Genomic DNA, 12129 nt, shown 5'->3' with positions numbered 1-12129 from the left:
TGTATTTACCTCCAGAGAGAGGATTGGGATTGGGGTAGTGATCAAGACAGATTTTGCTTAGTCTTGTTGTGTGATTTTTCTAACTGGTGTGTTGTCTTAGGTATTATTACTCACATTTTTTTAAAATTTATAAAATAAAAAAGCATGAAGAAAAGAGGGCAAAGCATTCAGACAAGTTTGGCACAAAAGGAGAAATGTAAATAGCAAAAAAAAAAAGTTCCAAAAATATTTTGAAGAAAATATATCAAGAATCAATGATAGCTCTCTTTGGATGATGAAGCTATGAATAATTCATTTTTGGCTTTCTACTCTTTCTACCCAGCTGTATTTTTCAATATTTTTAAATAATGGAAATACATAGGTATTTTTAAAGGGCTAAGAAATGGCTGGAAAATCCTAACTACATGCATCCACCTTTAATTCTCACTCTGCCAGGTGCCATTTGGCATATGAGGAAGTTTCTGATGAAAAACTCCCATGGAAAAGTGATATTTGAGGTGAGTGGCCCTCTCCTGGTGTCATGTGACAGACCAACACACTGATATGCTGGAAACCAACTCCCCCCTTCAAAAAAGCCCTGACTTGTGGCATTTGCTGATTTCCACAGTGTTATTTGTGCTTTGAATTGTGACACCCCCAAAATATATGTTGAAGTCCTAACCCTCAGTACAGTACTTCAGAATGTGACCTTGTTTGGAAATAGGGTCATTGTAGATGTAATTAGTTAAGATGAGGTCATACTGGGAGGGCACTTAATCCAATATTACTGGTGTCCTTATAAGAAGAGGCACAGAGACAAAGACACACAAGGAGCATGCCAGCAACCACAGAGGTGCAGATTGGAGAGATGCATCTACAAGCCAAAGAACACCAAAGGTGGACAGCCACCACTGGAAGCTGTGAAGAAGCAGAGAAGAATTCCACCCAGCATCTCAGAGGGCACAGAGCCCGGGTGCCACCTTGATTTCAGACTTCTCGCCTCCAGAACTATAAGGGAATACAGTACATTTAAATCACTATATTATTCTTTATAATATCAATTAGTTGCATTATTATATTGGTTAAGAAAATAATTTATACTGCATACTAAATAACTAATAAACACATAATAATAATTAACTCTCAATTATGGTACTTTGTGTTAATTTTTAAGGCAGCCCTAGGAAACGAATACACCTGCTGTAAATACTTCTGTCACGGACAACTGACATGACTTCACTGAATGCAGAGTTAAAAGGGCTGTCCACAAATAATTCTCATGAGCCAGTATAAGCTGTACCACTGAACAGCTGATTTCGGGCTCATCTAAGCCATAGAGAGTTCCAAGTGTGTTCAGAGAAGAATTTGACGTAGGTTCAACCAAGAACTTTCAGTATAGAAGTATCATCAGTGGACATTGTCTTATGTGGTATGCACTTTACTTTTAAAATCTCCATGTTGGGTTCAAGATGTACATTAACCTATTTCAATTCTGGAGAAGCAAGTAAGAACATGAATGTGAAACTACCTGATAACCATTCAGGTAGCAATGACAACATGAGGATATATAGGTCAAGTTACCCACCTGAGACTAATTCCTGTGTAATTCTTTTTTTTTTTCTTTTTGGGTTTTTTTTGGGGGGTTGTTTTTAATTTTTGTTTCTTTCCTACGTTATTCTGACTGTTTCAGTTAGGAGTTTTAAAACTGCTTAGCGCTGATATATCCCGGATCAAGACACACACACACACACACACACACACTCACACACACACTCACACACACACTCACACACACACACAGAGTGATTGATAATGGACACATACAGGAGTGTCAGGCAGTTGTCACTAAAACGTACTCATCAACTTCTCAGTGAATTTGACAGAGGAGATGACGTTCACTCAGTGATACTATGTGTGACAGAATTAAAAGACAGAAGAAAATGAGAATCACTTTACAATCATTTCTGGCTTTGCTGTCAAGATGAAAACTGCTGAGATTTACAGAACCTCCTTCCAAGGTCAGGGTCCAGAGGAGGAGCTGCGGGCTGTGGGAGCTGGAACAGGAGGACCAAAGATGAGCACTTAAGATGCAAAGACAGAACGACTTCGTATAGACCGCATTCCTGGAGGCCATTTCCTCATGTAGATTCCTGGTTCCAGCAAGATGATAAGGAAATAGTAGAGAACCTTTCCACTTCACATTTGACTAAGCCCCTCCTCTTTGTGGAACATATTAGATCTACCTTGATGTTTTTAAAAAAAATACCCATCCCCAACTAACTGTTTCCTGGAAAGAAATGAAGAAAAAAGAGAGAAAAGAAAGAGATAAAGAAAAGAAGAAAGGAAAAAAAGGAAAGAAGGAAGGGAAGGAACAAGGGAAGGAGGGAGGAAAAAAAAATGGCTTGGCTTATGGAATAAGATCTCTCCTCCAGAGAGCTTAAAATAGGAATTACCAAAAAAAGCAATCTTTTGGCATGACAAAGACCATTGGTGGCAGTTGGAAAGAATACAAATTTGGAATCTACATCCGTTGAGTGTTCTCCTTCCTCACCAGTGTCTTTCAAATAACTTTCAAAATAAAATCTTATTTTGGCAAAAGAAAAAAAAAAAAAGAATCTCACTACCACCTTGCCATACACATAATCATTAAAACCTTTATTAAGTGCTGTGTTTCTCTTCAGAATAAGTTGCCAGACTAAAGGAATTATACAGACATAGCGCCACAGTTCTTGAAGCTAACAAACTCAAGTTTCCTTCTTAGGAAAGGATAAGGAGAGCTCGTCACATTTACACATTGGGCTGCCTCCCTTCTCGCTTTAAATCCTTAAACAGTTTTCCAGGGTAATGTCCACTCCTTCAAGAGGAATACCAGACCCTTTGGGAGCAGCGTCCAGCACACACATTTACTCTCCCATCTGTAATCTTCCACTTCCTGTTTCCCATCCTCCTCCCTCCAGCTGTATGGGATGCTACGCTGTTTCTTTCTTTTTTTGTTTGTTTTTAAATATTTATTTGTTTATTTGGCTGTGTCGAGTCTTAGTTGCAGCACATGGGATCTTCGCTGCGGCACATGGGCTCCTTGTTGCCGCGCGCAGGCTCCTTGTTGCAGTGCACAGGCTCTCTGGTTGTGGCATGCGGGCTCTAGAGCGCACGGGCTTAGTTTCCCCGCGGCATGTGGGATCTTAGTTCCCGACCAAGGATCGAACCCATGTCCCCTGCATTGGAAGGCGGATTCTTAACCACTGGATCAGCAGGGAAGTCCCACTATGCTGCTTCTTGAAGGCGCTCTGTTCCTGCACCTGTCTCCTTGGTCCAGAGCACTCCCCCTCCTTGGACTGTTCTCCCCACCCCTCTCATTGCCTACCCACCTTCCAAGTCAGGCCTGAACCCTTGCCTTTTCTGCCAGGACTTCCCCTGCCCCTCAGTCCTTCTCTACCACATGATACTTGGTCATTACCTCTACTATACTATTTGTCAATTTTGATTCTAATCATTTATATTTCTCCCTTCCAGGAGAGATAAGCCTCTTAAACGCAGAGACAATTTTGTTTTTCTCTTTGTCTCCCCAGGGCTTGGCACATAGTAGATGTTTAAATACTATTGAATGAAAACCAGTAATTTATAAAGTGCTTGGCTATTTACAAAATTGTTTTTCAAGTGCATTATTTCTATTACTATTCTAGAAGTGACTCCATTTTTACCTGTTATTAGCCATTATCATCAGCCCAATTATTTTGCAAATGAGGACGCTAAGGTTCACAGAGGGTAAGGAACTTGGCTTAAGATACTCAGCTGGTATATGGTCAGGCTGGGCTACAAAGCTTGGATCTTCTGACCAGAAAGCAGAGAGACAGGAACAGGAAGAATAGAAACCTCAGCAGACTATCAAGTTCATCAGGTCTTTTTACTGAACAGTCTGACAAGGGAGCTAGGAGGCTGGGTATTTAAGACTTACTAGTTTTAAGATTTCAACCATTGTGGACCTCAGTTTTCTCCTCTATAAAATGACAGGATTGTACTATATAAGTAATTCTCATTTATTTATCTTGTATTTCATGTCCACTAATCTTTCCCAGAGATTCCCAAACTTTCCTGGTTCCTGGTGCCCCCGGGCCAAAAGAAATACCTGAACAATTCTCTTTATTAAGTAGTGAGGTCTAAACAACTTAGTAGTAGTTGGCGTGGTATCCAACAGTTGTCTGTGCCCCTCAAAAACTTAAAATAACCCACAGTGCCTCTGTAAGTTTGCTTGTCACACTAGCGTGGTTCAGCACACAATTTAAGAATCACAGTTTTAATCAAAGAAACTCAGCTCTACTCTGATAGAAATAAAAAGTCTCTTTTTTAGAGAAAAATGCGTATAGTTATTTACACAAGTTTTAAACACATGATCATTATAATGGCATTATTGAAGGTATATTTTAACGCCAAAGTTTTAAAACACAGATAATTCTGTTAATAAGCTGAAACATAGCAAAATGTTGCTGGGAATATGGTTTACTGATATCATCATCATGAAGCACAAAATAAATTCTGGTAATATTATTAGAATTATTATAGCTCTAACACATAAAAATAAAAATCATTCTATTAGAAATTAAATGATAGTAATACTATTGACATTCGCTTTTACAGCTATCATTATAAACTTCAAAGATAAAAAATAAATCCATCACCAGGAAACATATAACGATTATTGAACCTTATTGTTGAGAAGCCTGTAGTTGCATTTTGCTGAATAGCATCTCAGTTCTTGGAATAAAGTTTTAAACAGCAACTGGAAGAACAGCTTTAAGTTAAAAATGTTTTATTTTTAGAGTTGTCAGGGTGTAAAAGTTATTCTCACATAGCTAAGTTGCTGGAAAGAGTCCAAGTTTTGTGAAAGTTTTTCATTAAGTGTTTCATGTTGTCCCTGCTTTAAACCCAAACAATTGCAAACCCTTCATAAGCTGTTGTAATACTGGCTTAGCTGATAAATTAAGAAAATCCCCCTTCTTTGAAATCCTAAGCCACAAAACATGTGTTACATTGCTAATAAGGAGGAGTGGACAGAGATGGGCCACCCAAAGATTCTCCTATTCCTGCATCATCTGCAACGAGAAAACAGCAATTTAATTGTAATTCTTGCTTATCCAGGTCAACAGTTACCACCAATACAAGGTACCCAACTGCACAGAGATGGAGCCTAGAGCAGCAGGAGGTGGTACATAAAAACAGGTACTCCAGGAAACTGGGGGAGGGGCAGGACAATAATTAATAGCTGTCAGGTGTGGTTTGCAGGATGTAGGATGTGGCTGGTGGGCTAGAGGAAGAGAATTAGAAGAAATGATGCTCATCCAAGGTTATTTTGATTAACTAGCCAGAAGCCCACAGATGGGTACTCACAGGAAAATGATCAAAGCAGAAACAGCACATTTGGCACGTAGATGTGGGGATTGAGGGAGAATTAATTTTAGCTTTAATTTTTAAATAGTTTTAATTAATTTTTTATTTTACTTTAATTAATTTTTAAAAGCTTTAATTTTAAAAAAGCTTTTAGTTTCTTATTGTGGAGATATATATGTATATATATAACAAAATATACCATTTTAACCATTCTTAAGTGTAGAATTCAGTGGCATTAAGTACATTCACATTGTTGTACACTCATTACCATCATCCATCTCCAGAGTGTTTTCATCTTCCCAGACTGAAACTCTGCACCCATTAAACAACCCTCTGTTACCTTCTCCACTCCCACCCCAGCCCCTTGCAACCACCATTGTACTGTCTGACTCTGTGAATTTGACTATTCTAAGTACCTCATGTAAGTGTAATCGTACAATATTTGTCCTTTTGTGTCAGACTTCTTCATTTAGCGTAATGTTGAGGTTCATCCATATTATAGACATGTCAGAATTTCGTTACTAAGGCTCAATAATATTCCACTGCACGCATATATCACATTTTATTTGTCCGTTCATCTGTCACTGGACACTTGGGTGCTTCCACCTTTAGGTTATTGGGAATAACGCCACTATGAACATGGATTTACAAATATCTGTTTAAGTCCCTGCTTTCAGTTCCTTTGGGTAAATATCCAGAAGTGGAATTGTTGGCTCATACAGTAATTCTATGTTTTTTTTTTCTTTCTTTTTTTTTCAGGAACTGCTGTACTGTTTTCCACAATAGCTGCACCATTTTACATCCCCAACAGCAATGCATGTGTTCTAATTTCACCACATCCTTGCCAACACTTGTTATTTTCTGGGGTTTGTTTGTTTTAATAATAGCTATCCCAGTGGGTATAAAGTGTCATCTCATTATGATTTTGATTTACATGTCCCTAAGAGCTGCTGATGCTAAGCATCTTTTCATGTGCTTCTTGGCCAGTTGCATATCTTCTTTGGAGAAATAGATATTCAAGTTCTTTACATTTGTATTGTATTGTATTTATTTATTTATTTATTTATGTTTGGCTGCGTTGGGTCTTTGTTGCTGTGCACGGGCCTTCTCTAGTTGCGTTGAGCAGAGGCTGCTCTTCATTTTGGTGCACTGGGTTCTCATTGCGGTGGCCTCTCCCGCTGCGGAGCATGGGCTGTAGGCACGTGGGCTTTAGTACTTGTGGCACCCAGGCTCAGTAGCTGTGGCTCACGGCTTAGTTGCTTCGCGGCATGTGGGATCTTCCCGGACCAGGGCTCGAACCTGTGTCCCCTGCATTGGTAGTCGGATTCCCAACCACTGCACCACCAGGGAAGCCCCTTTACCCATTTTTAAATTGTTTTTGTTGTTGTTACAGTCATTGAGTTGTAGGAGTTCTTTAAATATTCTGGATATTAATCTCTTATCAGATATATGATTCACAAATAATTTCTCCCATTCCATGGGTTCCCTTTTCACTCTGTTGATAGTGTCCTTTGATGCACAAAAGTTTTTGATTTTGATGAAATCCAATTTACCTATTTTTGTTTTGTTGCCTGTGCTTCTGGTGTCAGAAAATTTTTAGTTTTTAGTTTTTAGTTTAAAAACATCATGTCTCCTTCCTCATAGGTACCACTGGACCAGGTCTTTGTTTGCTAGGATTCTGTCAGAGGTAAATGCATTTTGAAGTAGAGAACATGGATAATTGCACGCTTGGAATGGAAAACTAAGGTAATTATGAATGTTCCAGATGCAAACAGAGAGGGTTCACCAGTCCATCCTGGAAGTCTTTTGTCAGAATTGCCTAAATAGTGCAGGGGTGGAGTTTAGGACACAAGGCCTTTGGGGACCAAGCAGACAAGGTGTGGAGATGAGATGGAGATAAGATAGAATGAGATAAGGATATGAAGAAGCCCTTTGTTTAGAAGATTGGGAAGGGGGCAGCTTCAGTTTGCTGAGGGATACAAGGTGTTAATCACACTCTGGTGGAAGACCCCTGCTTATTCTAACACAGAGAGAAGGGTTTGACCTCTTCCCGAAATTCAGTTGTATTAAGGTGTGAACCCTCAGTGATATTGTGGGCTCATTTTAGACTATAGGGCGATGGATTGCCATTACTCATTGCAACCTGCTCTCCTAAGAAAGTCAAACTACATTCAACTTGGTTTACCCTCTGCTGTCTAGAAGAAGTTGCTCTGGGTGTGAAAGTTCAAGGCAAAAGTTCATACCTTCCTACTAACTCAGGAGATCCGACCGAAGTCTTGCCCTCTGAGGGGCCCAGTCCAGAGCAAGGCCTAGTCCTTGGGCTGAATCAGCTGAATATCCTCCTGGATATATCCTTTCCCTTCCTCAAGACACTGACTCTGAATAGACACTCAAAGATAGATCTCCCCTCAGGGTCTGTCTGGTCCCTTGACTGCTTATCCTCCGGTCCCTTCTGCTGAGACCAGACTACCCCATCCCTCTGCTGACTCTAGAGAATTGAAAGCGACGCCCATGGTACATAGACTTCTTGCTACTTCACAAACACACAGCCTCACCTGGGACAGGATGCGGCGGGAAAGGTAGCGGTGCCCACTGCTTGCCTCTTGGGGTCTCTAGACAGTTTGATCACTGCCTCCCAGGACTTTATTACCTTGCAGTCTCCTGGGCCAATGAGAACTATCTCCCCTGAGGACAGGGCGATCAGCCCGATGTGCCCTACTTACTTCCTAGTTAAGTCTCCAGCCTGATCAAAAGTGTCTTCTTCTCAGACACCCCCTGCTCGCTAGTTAGAGAACAGACGCGTGTCCGCTCGAGAAAGCCTGGGACCAGGAGAAAGGCGACTTCACGAGCAGAGGACGCCACACTCCGTGTGATCATCAGGTAGCAGGGATCCTGCCACATGGGCTGAAGTGGTGGCAGTGGGGACACTTTGGGGAGGGGGGGAGGGCCTTGGTATGAAAAGCATTTATCAGGGTGTTTAAGTGATATCAGGGAAAGCTTGTAATGGGAAGCTACTAAAATCGATCTATTGTAGAGCATCTGTGACTATGATTTCTCTTGGAGGACTTGGTGCCAGCCTAGTGAAACATCCGGATTTCTGGTTGGAAGTTGCCACCAAATTTCCATAAATGATCCGTGCACATCTTTTAGAAAGCGTTAAAAGCAAAATCCCTGACGCCCTGTCTCCTCCTGACCCCCCTGCCCTGATACCATGTCTCTCCTGCCTGTGTCTCTCTGATAGTTTGCTCAGAAAAACTCAATTCGTGTCCATTTCTATTTTAATCAGAGTCAGACCCTCTGGAGGGAAGACAATAACTGAGCAGGCATTAGAAGTGGGGCGTAGTATGAGGTTAGCCTGTGGTTGTAATGAAAAGCAAACCAACAACAGAAGATAAAAAATAATAACGTTACATGCAAGGGAGTTCACCAGGAACTTCTGCTGCTATTTACAGTATTTTTAGGAGGACAAAAGAAATAAATGTGGTGCTAGAAGACCTCAGATATTTAAGTGATTTTTGCCAAAGTCACACTGTCAAAAACAAATTAAGCAGTTTGATATTAGATATTTTTTGGAAGAACGTGGAGAATGAACAAACCAGCAAAGAAAGAAATTGTTCATGGAAATTAAGTCTCCTGACTTCCAGATCAGATTCAGCTAAAAATACTCTTACTTTTATATATGCCTCATCTTCATGTCACAATCTTGATGCACCTGGAGTTTGCACACACTAATTGCTGTACCATGCCGTATGCAGGTGTATGATTCATTCATCTTTGAAAATCTTATTTACTTTTTCAAGTCAGTTTCTCTGAAACACCGTGTTGCTGCCTAACAGTCAACAGTTCAGCATCATTTTATTTTTTTTTTTGCTTCAAGAAATAGCAGAGAAAATGACATTAGCATTTTAAGGTGGGTTTTATTTCTCCATATGTAAATATATATATTGTTTGATTTTTAAAAATGTATTAGTATTCAGGTGAAGATCATAGCGATCTTTCTGAACATCTGTTTTATCTTGACTAGTTTTAAATTCAGGAGCAGCAATTTCATCGCAATTCAACTTGTTTCTGTTTTATTGTATCATACTAGGCTAATCGTAAAGACCCCTAATAGCTTTCATTCCATTTAGACCAGAATATCACAAATCTCTAGACTGAGTAGTATAATGGCCACTATGCAAATAAAAGCAAGTTATTGTAATATAATGACACCTCCAAATGCTAAAAGCAGACCCATGGGTATTAAGTTGAGGTAGAGAGACCCGTATTCCCACTTATTATTTTAGGGCAGAAATATCCCAGTTACGCTGATTGCAAAGTAAAATGGAAACTGTATGGTGGAGAGGGACTTGGGAACCACACAGACTGGATTATAAGTCCAGCCCTTACACATAGAAACTGCATGACTTCGGGTAGATCATGAACTCCCCCAGAATTTGAATTTCCTCACCTGCAAAATGGAGATTAACATCTACACATTATGATTGATGTGGCATAAAAGAAAACTAACACAAACGTCACGGGCAGGGCCTCGTCCTTAGAGCAGGTGGCGTTCAACAGAGATTAGTCCCCTTCCCTCCGTTTCTTTGCTTGTACTACAAAACTGGAAATATACAGCTGTAAAAAGTCAAGATACCTGTAGAGCTTTTATAGCTTTAAGAGAACAGTCTGGATGCCATCTTCTTCCTCTACCATAGAACTTCCTTTCCTTTTCTGAGATTTGTGGACAGTACCTTGTACAGCCCTAAAATAATGCAATTCTTTCCCTATTGTCTGGACTGTTCTAATAGTTACAAAACAGCATTTCACCAGCAGAGGCTACTACAGTTTATATAAAGGTTACAATCTGAAACTTCCTCTAAGATTATGCAATGAATTTGGGGGGGGAAAGGGAGGAAATACTTTAAGTTTAAAATTTTATAAAATAAATAAAAAATGATGATTACTTGTTGCATATGTCTATCACACGATATTATATTTATATACATAGTTGTTTCCTATTTTATTTATTTATTTAAAATTATTTATTTATTTATGTGGCTGCACTGGGTCTTAGTGGTGGCATGCGGGATCTTCGTTGCCTTGTGCAGAATCTTCACTGCGGCGTCTTCGTTGCGGCACGTGGGATCTTTTAGTTGCGGCATGCAGGTTCTCAGTTGCAGTATGTGGGATCTAGTTCCCTGGCCAGGGATCGAACCCGGTCCCCCTACATTGGGAGTGCGGAGTCTTAGCCACGGGACCACCAGGGAAGTCCCCGGTTTCCTATTTTAGTGTGTAAGTTCCTTGAGGGCAGAGACTGTGTCATAAGTTTCCTGCACCCTTGGTGCCTTGCTAAGCACAGAGTACACAGTAGGTGCTCAATAAACACTTTAAAAAATGTACTAAGAATAAATCTTGGTAGACATAAAAATACATGAGTACAATCTATTGACGTGGCCAGGCCCACAAAATTCAATTTCCAGCTGTCAAAATCTTCCCCATCTTTCAAGGCCCAGCCCAGAAGCAAAGGAACTCCTTCCCAGACTCTTCCCTAATCCTTCCACAACCTCGAGAGGTAATATTCCTCACTTTTGCGTTCTCATAGCGCTTCATCCCTCTTCTTTTTGAACACCTGCCACTTTCTGCCTCGTGTTATAATCTGTTCAATGACTTAGGTATAAATTACTGTTAACTCCTGACTATCCATTATTGTATCATCCTCAAATGTCTCAGAGTCCTCACTAAATGCGTGTCGAATTCACCCCTTATTCAACAGCTAACCTCTGAAATCCTAAAGTTAAAAAACAAAGTTTTAAAGTAGCTTCAGAACCCTTTTGGAAATACGTATATTCATAACAAGATGAATATAGGGAAATACTGAACTTCATATAATAGAAGGATACTACCTGGATTTGCACCTGGGCTCCATCATTTATTTGCTTCTGGATCATGGTCAAGTTACATAGCCTCTCTGTGCCTCAGTTCTTTCGTCTGTAAAATGGGGATGATGATAATACCTAACACTTATGGTTGGAGACAGTATAGGCAGAGGTCTTTGAGGAGAGCTTGTCACATAGTGAGCGCTCAGTCATTGTCATCTACTATTTAATCATCACCATCATCGACTCAGAGAAAGATTCCTAGTTTATATTCAGCTTCTTGGAAGAATACCAGACATTGGTGATGTGAAAGGAAATGACATTGATATGATTTTTAAAAATCCTATTGTGGTAAGAACACTTAACATGAGATGTACCCTCTTAACAGATTTTTAAGTTCACAGTACAGTATTGTCATCTATAGCACGATGATATACAGCAGATTTCTAGAACTTGCATCATTTTGCATAACTGAAACTGTGCCCGTTGATTAGCTGTTGCTCATTTCCCTTCCCTGCAGCCCCTGGCAACTACCATCTGCTCTCTGCTTGTGTGAGTCTGACTGTTTAAAATACCTCAAATAAGTGGATCATGTAGTATTTGTCCTTCTGTAACTGGCTTATTTCCCTTAGCGTAATGTCTTCAGAGTTCATCCATGTTGTCACCTATTACAGGCTTTCCCTGTTTTTAAAGGCTAGAGGTATATCCATTATATGGATATAGCATATTTTTCTTTATTCATTCATCTGTTGATAGGTATAACAGGTATTTAGGTTGTTTCCACATCTTGACCATGGTGAATAGCGCCGTAAGGAACGTGGGAGTGTCAATATGTTGTCAAGATCCTGATTTCAGTTCTTTTGGATAAATACTCAGGAGTGGGACTGCTGAATCACATGGGAGCTCT

General features: G+C 40.0%; 1 long non-coding RNA gene across 1 annotated transcript; it reads left to right on the top strand.

Annotated features, from left to right (window-relative positions):
• The first annotated feature begins 6941 nt into the window (after nt 1–6941).
• Nucleotides 6942–9202, top strand: LOC114484473 (uncharacterized). The gene is made up of 3 exons (XR_003677403.2): nt 6942–7110; nt 8133–8244; nt 9165–9202. It is a non-coding gene; the product is annotated as an uncharacterized lncRNA (long non-coding RNA).
• The last annotated feature ends 2927 nt before the right edge of the window (nt 9203–12129 follow it).

Source organism: Physeter macrocephalus, chromosome 20, assembly GCF_002837175.3.
Source record: "Physeter macrocephalus isolate SW-GA chromosome 20, ASM283717v5, whole genome shotgun sequence".
In the NCBI taxonomy this organism is placed as follows: domain Eukaryota; kingdom Metazoa; phylum Chordata; class Mammalia; order Artiodactyla; family Physeteridae; genus Physeter; species Physeter macrocephalus.
This window is presented reverse-complemented; position numbering and strand designations above follow the sequence as displayed.